Below are 11,858 nucleotides of genomic sequence, written 5' to 3' on the forward strand. Positions count from 1 at the left end.
AAGGAATATTAATAAGAAATCATAAGAAATAATAAGAAATAATAATAAGTCTGAACTATTTTGTGCCTTTGAGGAAATAATTTAAAGTTTATGGCCACAATAATCATCTAATAAAAACCATCATTTAAATGTAACATAAGCCCTTAACACTTACCCTTACCTTAATCCTTACCTTAAACCTGTGTGTGTGTGTGTGTGTGTGTGCGTGTGCGTGTGCGTGTGCGTGTGCGTGTGCGTGTGCGTGCGTGCGTGCGTGCGTGCGTGCGTGCGTGTTAACTAAATAACTTGAAAAGTTATGAACAGATTTGAATGAAATTTTCGTCAAATATTGATAATAACAAGTGACACATTTTTATGATTTTCTGAATGATCAATGAAAAATGAGAAAATACCACTTGTAGAAATCACAATATGGGTGGATGTGCCTGTGGTGGCTTATGGGTAATGTAGTAGTGAGAGATGTCGACAAGACAACATTTATTAATATAGAACATTCATACTCAATGTCCTTTATATGATTAAAAACAGTTTAAAAATCAATAAGAACATTAAACTCAGCAGTAAACACAGTAAAGTCTACAAACTATTTTAAATATAATATTTCATTCTAATGTTCATTTATATTTTTAACAAACATTCCTAATAGTGATTAGTTCACATAGTGCTGAGTCATGGTAAAGGTAAGTTTAACATCTAATAACTGACTGAAGTCTCATGTTCATATGTATTGATTGATTATTAAATGAAACCATTAGAGCCTAAATGTGAACATTACTGTTACGCAACTTCCTCCTGCAGTGGGAGGAGCTTAGGAATCAACAAGTATCAAACAAAGATATTAGAATTGATGCTGAGGATTGTTTACATTTGTCAATACAGTTTAGAGACGTTTTAGTGAAACCGTAATAAATGATCGTTGTTCTACCACCGCTATATAAAGAACATTCATTAACGCTCTGTTTATAATACTGTGAGATTAAATGTATTTTGAAATAAAATGTTTCAGATTTTTTTTAAAAATATGGTTGTTTTTTGTTTTTTTGTAGATAATTTTCACCACTTTATCAACAACAAACCAGTGGAAACATTAGTGTGGAGGACCTGGGGTTTAGCTAGCCTTTTAGCTTAGCATGTTCCACAAACTATTTCTACTTTATTGGGTACAAATCAGAATTGACCTTTTGCGAAAGCCCCGCCCCCCTTATTTACTTTTGGGATGTCCGTCAAGTTCCTGAGTTGGTCTCGTCTGTAACGTTAGATGAATCTACAGGTTTGTGTTCGTGACTCTTTATGGAGAAATACCTGCACGATGAGCTCCAGATCCAGATAAACAGGGTCACAATATTCTGTATATATACAGTATATATATATATACTGTATATATGTGTGTGTTAGCCTAACCCCTTATATATAAACAATAAAGGAAACATTACAGTTATAAAAGCCAAAGCATAACGGACCAGTCATGGTCCTGTTTTCTTATATTGTTAGTATTCTCCTTAAGAGCGTTAAATGTACTGTTTATATATATATTTATATATACACAGTCAGAGCACTGTACTGTATGTCCACTAGTGTTAATAAAACCCACAACACACTCTTTCTTTCTCTCACGTTTCATGTGTGAAAAGTCGCAGATTTCACAGTGAATAAATTTTCAGTGAGAACGAGAGATTTGCTCTGAATCAGCCAAATTATTAAAGATCTGATCCAAACTGGTCCAGTTTCTCCTCCTCGTCTGCCTTTAGGAAACAGTTACGTAAACACTGATTGGTTCTCACTGGAGGAGGAGAGCCTATCACAGCCCAGTGTTGGCACAGACAGAGACCCTTCGTCATATGGCAAAGAACCGTAGTTTAGCAGCCATCTGGTTATTCTGGAGCCGATTTTAGATATGGGGGGGGGGGGGGGGGGTAAGAAGCTTAGCAAAGTGTTTTCATCATAAAAAGTAAAAGGACATTAAGATGTTGGTGGATGTGAAGAGGTTTTTATAATAACTATATAATCCTGGGGATAAAATAAAATGAATGTATCTTAAATTACTGTAGTCTTTATAAAACACACACTTTCATATTTATTATATATAGACTTTATTTCATCAAACACTATGAGAAATAAAATATTTTTGTGACACATGCATGTTTTGTTCTTGCAACAAAATACAGTTTTAATTATTGTTTTTTTTTTTTTTTTTTGCTCATTGTGACCCACCAGCTGTCCCTAGGGACCCAGACTTTGTTAGAGGAAAAACCACAGTTATGTCTCAGCTGTCACAGCGTTAGCTACATTAGCTATGTTAGCTATATTAGCTACGTTTGCTATGTCAGCTACATTAGCTACATTATCTACGTTAGCTATGTTAGCTACATTAGCTACGTTTGCTATGTCAGCTACATTAGCTACATTATCTACGTTAGCTATGTTAGCTACATTAGCTATGTTAGCTACATTAGCTACGTTTGCTATGTCAGCTACATTAGCTACATTATCTACGTTAGCTATGTTAGCTACATTAGCTATGTTAGCTACATTAGCTACGTTAGTTATGTTAGCTACATTTGCTACATTAGCCCCTCAAGGTTCTGTTTTGGGTCCTGTTATATTTTTGTTGTATTTGACGTCCTTGGGAAAGATCGTCCAAAGGTTTAGTGATATTTTTTACCACCTATTTGCTGATGATCTCCAGCTCTACTGCTCCGTTAAAGCTAAAGTGTTTAGTGGATATAACCCTAACCCACATATCAATACCAAGATAGGTACAGTAGATAGAAACGTAGGTGTTACCTTTCACACTGTAGGAACATCTCTAAATGATCTGGAGCTGATCATCTATGTCTTTGTGTCTTTAGACTATTGTAATAGTTTATTCTCATGTGTAACACTGCTCATCCCAAACTACAGTTACAATATTAATATCATCAGTAACGTGTTATAATCCCAGACTAGAATCAGAAGCTCTGATAAGTTCTCATGGAGGTTGAAGACCATTAATCACACAAAACATGTGTATGCAAGTGAAATGTATTATACAGTGTTTAGTGCAACAATCAGTGAGGTGTACATTATTTGGTAATGACGTGAAATTAATTTATATACCTACACAAAGTGAATCAAATTACAGTATTTCATCAATAATTAATCATTTATAATTCATAGTTCCCCAAAAGTTCATAGGATCTAAACACTCCTCATCTTAGGCGGAATGAGAGAAGATGAAGATGGTTGAATTCAGGAGTGTTTTTTTTAAAAGTGTGTCTCACCATAACGTAGTCGAGTTGGGTGTGGATTGTGGGATGAGCTGTAAAGTCTCCTACTGCACTGTGGAGAAAATCCTTTTTAAAATCCAGGAAACTCACCATCAAATATTCTGTATTTATAATTATAATACATCACCCACAGTACACTGTAACTTTGCATATTAATTACATAGAAGTAGAGAATATATATATTTTATTCTGCAGAAATGATCATAAAACACCATGTCATAGTACCAGTGCTACATAACCACAGAGGAAGTGTCACAAACCACTGATGCTAAGCTACGCATTGATATGAATGGTTTTCAGCTAGCGCTAGCTTAGCATATCACTCACCAATTTTAAGTGACTTGTTTGTGCACGTTACCCGCTTCCATAACGCTGATCGTTATCTACAAACATGTAAAAGGATAAATACACAGAAGAAGTCTCTAATAGTGTGTGAAACACGTTCCTTCCTGACTCGTTGATCTGCCAAGTTTAAATCACATGACCCAATCTACAAAATCTCACGATATCAACGGTGGCGCTGATGTTTACCGAGGTTACACGTCTGTTTCCTCTGCAACTAGTGCACAACTCTGTAGTGAGAATTCTGACCCGTACTCATAGGAGGACTCACAGTTCCTAAAGTTCTAAAAGAACTCCATTGAAAATTCTGGTTCTAGCGTTCAGAGCTTTGCAGGTTCAGGTTCCTTCTTACATCAGGATCTGAGGTGGATCAGTATCTGCTGATGGTTCCTCATACTCGGAGAACAATCTTTCCTGTTTCTTTCAGGCTCTGGAACCATCTTCTTCTCTCTCTACGTTCTCTGTGAACACCTTCAAAAACCAACTAAAGACTCATTTATTTGTTCAAGTTTTTAATTAGTTACAGTTATGACTTTATGTTGTCTTGGCCTTTTATACTGTGTGTACTATTATTATTATTATTATTATTATTATTATTATTATATTATTATTATTATTATTATTACTATTATTATTATTATTATATTATTATTATTATTATTATTATTATTATTATATTATTATTATTATTATTATTATTATTATTATATTATTATTATTATTATTATTACTATTATTATTATTATTATTATTATATTATTATTATTACTATGATTATTACTTATTATTATTATTATTATTATTATTATATATATTATATTATTATTATTTACTGGTTTTGATTCTAAACTGTGTATTTTTATTTTAAGCTGTTGTGAAGCACTTTGTGTCTATGTTCTAGAAATAATGTTACTTAAACTCTACCACTGAGATCTAACATGATCCATATCTATGTCTAATAGAAAGTCTTCTCATCAGGTGACATTCAACCTTTTTATTACAAGGACTTTTATTTTTTTTTCTAATGCTAGGTTAATGCTAATGCTAGGTTAATGCTAATGCTAGGTTAACGTTAATGCTATGTTAGTGATAATTCTAGGTTAACGTTAATGCTAATGCTAGGTTAACGTTAATGCTAATGCTCGGTTAGTGATAATGCTAGGTTAACGGTGATGCTAATGCTAGGTTAACGTTAATGCTAATGCTAGGTTAACGTTAATGCTAATGCTCGGTTAGTGATAATGCTAGGTTAACGGTGATGCTAATGCTAGGTTATTGCTAATGCTAGGTTAATGCTATTGTTTGGTTAATGCTAATGTTAGATTAGTGCTAATGCTTGGTCAATGCTATTGTTAGGTTAATGTTAATGCTAGGCTAATGTTAAACTAGGTTAACGATAATGCTGGGGTAATGCTAATGCTATCTAATAATGTAATCTAATACTAATGGTAATGCTAGCTAATAATAATCAGAATCAGAAATGTTTTATTGGCCAAGTACAGTTTTTAAGAAAGCACAAGTCATTTGACTTGGTAGTCGGTGCACGAAACAAAAAAGAAAGAAACAAGACAAAAATAATTACAAATAATAATATTTTCTTTTGAGGTTTTTCACCTGAACTGATGTTCTGACCCACAGAAATGACGTTAAATAAAAATAAAAAGTAATTGAAGGTCTGGTTCATTGAGTGAAGTCCAGGAATCCCCATCAATAAAGAGCAGGTCCCTCAAGTCAGGAACAGCACAAAAAATGAGATTAACTTGACAATAATGATGAATATAAAAGACGAGGGATACAAAAAGGATAGATAGAGAATAAAGGATAAATATATATATATATATGTATATATATACAGTGCATCAGGTAATGTTTCATGGAGGAGGTGATCAGGGAGGGAGGTGATGGGGGGGGGGTTCAGTGGGTGACTGGGACTGTGTTCATGTGGATGGTGGCAGAAAAAGGAGCTGTTTTTGTGTCTGGAGGTTCTGGTCCTGATGGACCTAAACCTCCTTCCAGAGAGGAGAGACAAACAGTTCGGGGTCCGGGGTGGGAGGGGTTGGCCACAATCTTTCTTGCACGCCTCAAAATCCTGAAGTCTGCTATCATCTCCACTGTCTATAAAGCGTTGAGCTCCAGGTTGTTCTGGCTGCACCAGGACACCAGCCCGTCTGTCTCCACCTGTAGTCAGACTCGTCTCCATCACAGATGAGACGATGATGGTCGTGTTATGGTGGAGGAGGTGCAGCTGTTGGTGAACAGGGAGAAGATCAGAGGAGAAAGAACACAGCCCTGAGGAGATCCAGTGCTGATGGTCCTGGAGCAGAGATGGTTTTTCCCAGCTTCACGTGCTGCTTCCTGTCAGAGCTGGGATTATAGTGTTGAAAGCAGAGCTGAAGTCCACAAACAGACCTGTTGGATCTATAGGCAAACTGCAGGGGGTCCAGGTGGGGGTCGGTGATGTCCTTGATGTGGGAGAGCATGAGGCGTTCAAAGGACTTCATGACCACAGATGTCAGAGCGATGGGTCTGTAGTCATTAAGTCCTGTGATCCTCAGCTTTTTAGGGACAGGAACGATGGTGGAGGCCTTAAAACAGGCTGGTACGGTGCATGTCTCCAGTGAGGTGTTAAAAATGTCTGTGAACACTGGAGACAGCTGATCAGCACAGTGCTTTAAGGTGGAAGGAGAGACAGAGTCCGGTCCACAAGCCTTACAGGGGTTTTGTCTCCTGAAAAGTCTATTCACATCTCTCTCTTTGATGGAGAAAGGTGTCTCTGTGGGAGGGGGGGAGGAGGGGGGGAAGATAGGGGAGAGAGCCTCTGTAGGCAGCTGGGGTGAAACTGTAGCTTTGATGTGGGGGCTGAAGGTGTTGGAGTGAGGCTGGTCAGAGGTGTGAGGGGGGTTGGAGTCAGGTCTGTCCCATTGTCTGTCAAATCTACAATAGAACTCATTCAGACTGTTGGCCAGGCAGAGGTCGTTAGCAGCAGCAGGGGCTCTGGGCTTGTAGTTTGTAATTTGCCTGAGCCTCTCCAGACAGAAGCCGAGTCATTTGCAGAGAACTGATGTTGTAACTTCTCTGAGTACAAACGTTTGACTTTTCTCACCTCCTTTCCAAACGTGTACTTCGACTCTCTGTACCTGGCTCTGTCTCCACTCCTGAAAGCGACCTCTTTGTCTGCCCTCAGCCCTCTGAGCTTAGCTGTGAACCAAGGTTTGTCATTGTTATAACTCACCCTGGTCTTTGATGGAATGCAGCTGTCCTCACAGAAGCTGATGTAGGACGTCACAGCGTCTGTAAACTCATCCAGAGAACTGTTCACAGACCTGAAAACATCCCAGTCAGTCCAGTCCAAACACTCCTGGAGTTTCTCCACTGCTTCACTGGTCCACTGTTTAGATTCCTTCACCACAGGTTTACAGAGCTTCAGCCTCTGTCTGTATGAAGGAATCAGGTGGACCATCACATGGTCTGATAGGCCCAGTGCAGCACGGGAAACGGCGTGATAAGCACTGCTTAGTGTGGTGTAACAGTGATCCAGTGTCTTCTCCTCTCTGGTCGGACATTTAATGAACTGTCTGTATTTGCTAAAATTAAATCTACAGTCTGTGATTCACAACTCCACACGTTCATGACTAGCTGAGAATAAACCTGCAGTAACAACAAACACTTCCATAGATAAGTCCTTTACTCAAAGTATAGAGCTTTTATACCCCATAAACACTGTACTGAGCTGTACAGAGCAACGTGTAATACAATAGAGGAGTTAACCATAAAAATATCATTAAAATTAAAACTACAAACAGACCACAAAATAATGAGAAAACTGTTAAATGTGGACTATTAAATATTAGATCGCTTTCATCTAAATCCCTCTTAGTGAGTGATCTTATAACTGACCATCAACTCAGTTTATTATGCCTCACAGAGACTTGGCTCAAAAATGAAGATTTTATTGCTCTTAATGAAGCCAGCCCTCCCAATTATGGTAATCACCATATTCCCCGTGAGAGTGGTCGGGGAGGAGGAGTGGCAGTAGTTTTTCACAGTTACCCCAAAAACCAAACTTAACCAAAATTCATTTGAAAGCCTCTCACTTGAAATGTGTAATCCCCAAAAACAAGATAGAAAAACCCACTTTATTGGTTATAGTTTACCGTCCTCCTGGTCCATATTCAGAGTTTCTCTCTGAATTCTCTGACTTTCTCACTGATCTGGTGATGAGCACTGATAAAGCTATCATAGTAGGTGACTTCAACATTCATGCAGACGACGAAAACAACAGCCTAAATAAATTACTTATCTCACTATTAGATTCAATCGGCTTTAAACAACATGTAAACAAACCAACTCATTATCTTAGGGTGTACTCACACTGGCAACAGGGGCCGTTCCAAGCTCACAGCAGGTATCCCCCCTCCCTTGTCCCTACTCTGTCACGGTTCAGTGGACGCGATCACCAGCTCAACTAGGTTCCACAGACAAACACGTCATCACGTTCATTTACGACATACGTATGGGATTACGTCACCATCAAGCGACTTTGGGTATAGCAGACATGCGGTTACTCATATCTTCTGTTGCGTCAAGTGTATCGGGAACAGAACCATGACTGATCAACGGGAAAAGGCTATTGCTGTAATGCAACTAGTGTTGTTTTGGTCTAAATTCATGTCCACGGTTAGAGACTTCATGTGGTGTCGGATTGAAGCTAACTGCGCTGCACACCTACGTAAAGTCACGCGGAGGCGACGGATAATGGAGAAAGAAAGGAGAGCCATGTTTACTACGTACCGATCATGTACAGACATAAGGTAAGAAGCAACCTACACATTCAAATGCTCAAATTGACCGAGATAAATGATAATCACAGTTGTGTGTTTGTGATGCAGCTTTAACTGCTGTGTATGAAGCTGCTTCAGGGTTATGTTGCAGTTGCCTTGTGTTTTCCTCACTCACTGGTAAATCCTTGTAAAAGTTAACTTGTGGAGTGATCTGTAAATGGCAGTGATATATATACAGTATACAGTATATATATATATATATATCAGAGAAAGGTAAAAATAGTTTGGATTGATTAATTGTTTACATTAAGGGGCAGAAATATAAGAAATGGTATTCTTCTTCTTACTGCTGCTTTCTAAATCAGGAGAATGTAGCATTTGGATTGTGATATTGTGATATTGTGATATTGTGATATTGTGTACATGGGGAATCTTTGTTGGTTTAGGTTGTCATGAAAGGATATTTATAAATGCATATGATTATCTGTTACCACACATTCACATTTAATAACAAACTGCTCTACAATATGTTCCATTTTAGTCTTTTTGTACGTGTGAGTGAGTTCTGTAATGTGGCCTTAGAAGAAGGTTTGGGTTATGACGTACTCAGAAATCCATCTACCTGTGTTTTTTTTTTTTAAAGTGGCAAAAGCAGTAACTCCTAAAATAAGCATAAAAAAAATCTATAAAATAAAACATATCGATATCTAATGTTATACATTTCTATAATGCCAAAGTCGAACACACAATATATCTTGAATCTCGATATATTGCTCAGGCCTCTCCTGTTTATGTTTTATCTTTTCTGATGAAGCTCAGCATAAACACGAGCAAACTACAAATAATTATCAGTAATCTGTTATTGTAAATATCATCACTTGAATTTTATTATTCCTTACTTAATGTGTTTTTTGTGATGCAGGGCATAGAAGTGGTGTGTGGTGGGAAAATGCTATCACAGACAGATTCTGAATGGCAACAGAATTTTTAGAATGAGAAAAACCACCTGAGACCTCACATTCTCAGGTGGTTCCCTCCATTCAGAAAACCTTGGCCTGTGGAGCAACACAACACATGGAGACTGGCCACAAATGTGGAATTCCAGACAATCTCTCATTTATTTGGGATTGGTCAGTTTACTGCAGTAACTGGAACCAATCATGTTGCTTCAGTTATTGTTAAACGGATGCTGCCCGTGTACATCTGAAGATGGCTTTAAAGCCATCATTCAAGGTTTCAGAGATCGCTGTGGTTTCCCTCAATGTGTTGGAGCTATTGATGGAACTCACATTGACATTCTGGCTCCAACAGAGTAACTACAACCACAAAGGGTTTTACTGTCATTCTGCAAGGTGTGGTCCACCATGGCCTCTGTTTCTGGGACATCAATGTGGGCTGGGCTGGTAGAGTCCATGATGCGAGGGTGTTTGGTAGCTCATCTTTGTGTACGGGTGGTGAAAGTGGAACACTGTTCCCTCGTATCACAGAGAGGTTTGGAAATGTGGAGGTACCACCGCTAATACTGGGAGATGCAACATATCCACTGAAGCCATTTTATGACAACCAGCACAGCGAACATTCAACTACCGTCTCAGCAGAGCTGGAATGACTGTGGAGAGGACTCGAGGGAAGATGGCGATGTCTGCTGAAGAGATATGAGTGATTACGGCCTGTTGTACGCTGTGAATACTACAGTATGATGGCAACATGTACCACAGGATGACAATGATGCAGAACTAATGAGGTCCAACTACAACCACTGCACACGCCACAAGAGATGCTTTGAGTGCATATTTTCAGAGTCTGTAATGTGAGCAAAGGAAATAATGTTCACTGATGTTGATAATAAACAATTACAATAAAGACAAGTATTTTTTGTAGATGAGTCATGATATATTTGAAAGTTATGGTTGTCTTATATTAAGTTTCTAATTATCACTCAAGTTTTAAGACAAGTCAAATTTCATATAAATCCACTACTATTAGATATAAACTCAGATTGATACAACTCTAAGTCAGTAGAAAAGATAAAGCCTTGAATGAGCTAAAAGCCTCCTCTTCCTCTGTACACAACAGAATCTTATACTTATTTCTTAAAAATGTAATTATAGCTAATTTCACTGGTTAATTATTGCCACACACAATGCTGCATGTGCAACAGGTAAGTTACTGTTAATTAACCCAATTTGTCTTTAAGTTCTTTACTGATGCTCATTAAAATTGTCAGGTGTTCCTGCTCGTCTCCAACACTACATTTGTAAAATAAAAAACAAAACAATTTTGGCCCATTTCTCTAAACAGATAATTACATATAAATGAGTCAATTCCACCAACAGTTTGCAAAGCTATTTTTATTATACACAAACCACAAAAACCACTACTTTAAATAAGTATAAATGTCTTTTTAAAATCACAGTGCTGGTTAACACCGGTCACTTTGTTAATTCTGAGCGGAAGAAGACGACAGGAAGTGTTGCCGCATTGTGTTGAGAACGTCCTGGAACATCTCATTTGTCTGTTGCAGCGTTCGCCATTGCAGAAATATTTGTGCAAGTATGCGTCGCGGGAAAAAAAAGGTAAGCGGTCGCGCGGTACCAACGTCATTAGGTTTCGCACGCGAGTAGAGTTGAGTTGTCTGTGCGCATGCGCGGCCCACCGTGCCACTCTGGCACTCTGTTTGGACCTCCTCTTCCAGCAGGACCATCGGGCCGTTACCCCTCCTGTGGTGCAGGCCAGACAATGGCCCCCCATGGTTTGACACATGCACAGAGCTGGTTAGGAACGGCCCTGGTTGCCAGTGTGAGTACACCCTTAATCATGCCCTGGACCTTGTTCTAACATATGGTTTAGATATTGACCATCTCACAATATGTCCTCAAAATCCTATTCTTTCAGATCACTTCTTGTTATCCTTTGAATTAAAAATATCAGCCTGCTTAAACTCTGAGAGGAGTACACTATAGTAGATCACTGTCTGAGAAAGCTGTAACTAGATTTAAAGATTTAGTTCCATCATTGTTTACCTCTGATCCATATGATATTTAAACAGAGAATAACTATCAATGTCTGACGACAGAGAAAATAGATCATCTTATCAACAGTGCAATGTTGTCACTGTACACAGCTCTGGATGCTGTTGCTCTGCTTAAAAAGAAGATATTTCATAAAAAGGTTGTCCCCTGGTATAAATCTGAACTGCGTCTTTTAAAACAGGCAACACGGAATTTAGAAAGGAAGTGTCTCTCCTCAAACATAGTAGAAGTTCATACTGCCTGGAGAGAAAGTTTGTAAAACTTATAAAAAAGCTCTTTGCAAAGCTAGAACCTCCTATTATTCAACTTTAATAGAGGAAAACAAAAATAATCTATGGTTTCTATTCAACACTGTAGCCACGCCCACCAAAAGCCACAGCTCTGTTGAACCCTCTATTCCTGTCAACCTGAGCAGTGACGACTTCATCAACTTCTTT

The sequence above is a fragment of the Gouania willdenowi genome, unplaced genomic scaffold, assembly GCF_900634775.1.
Source record: "Gouania willdenowi unplaced genomic scaffold, fGouWil2.1 scaffold_196_arrow_ctg1, whole genome shotgun sequence".
Lineage (NCBI taxonomy): Eukaryota > Metazoa > Chordata > Actinopteri > Blenniiformes > Gobiesocidae > Gouania > Gouania willdenowi.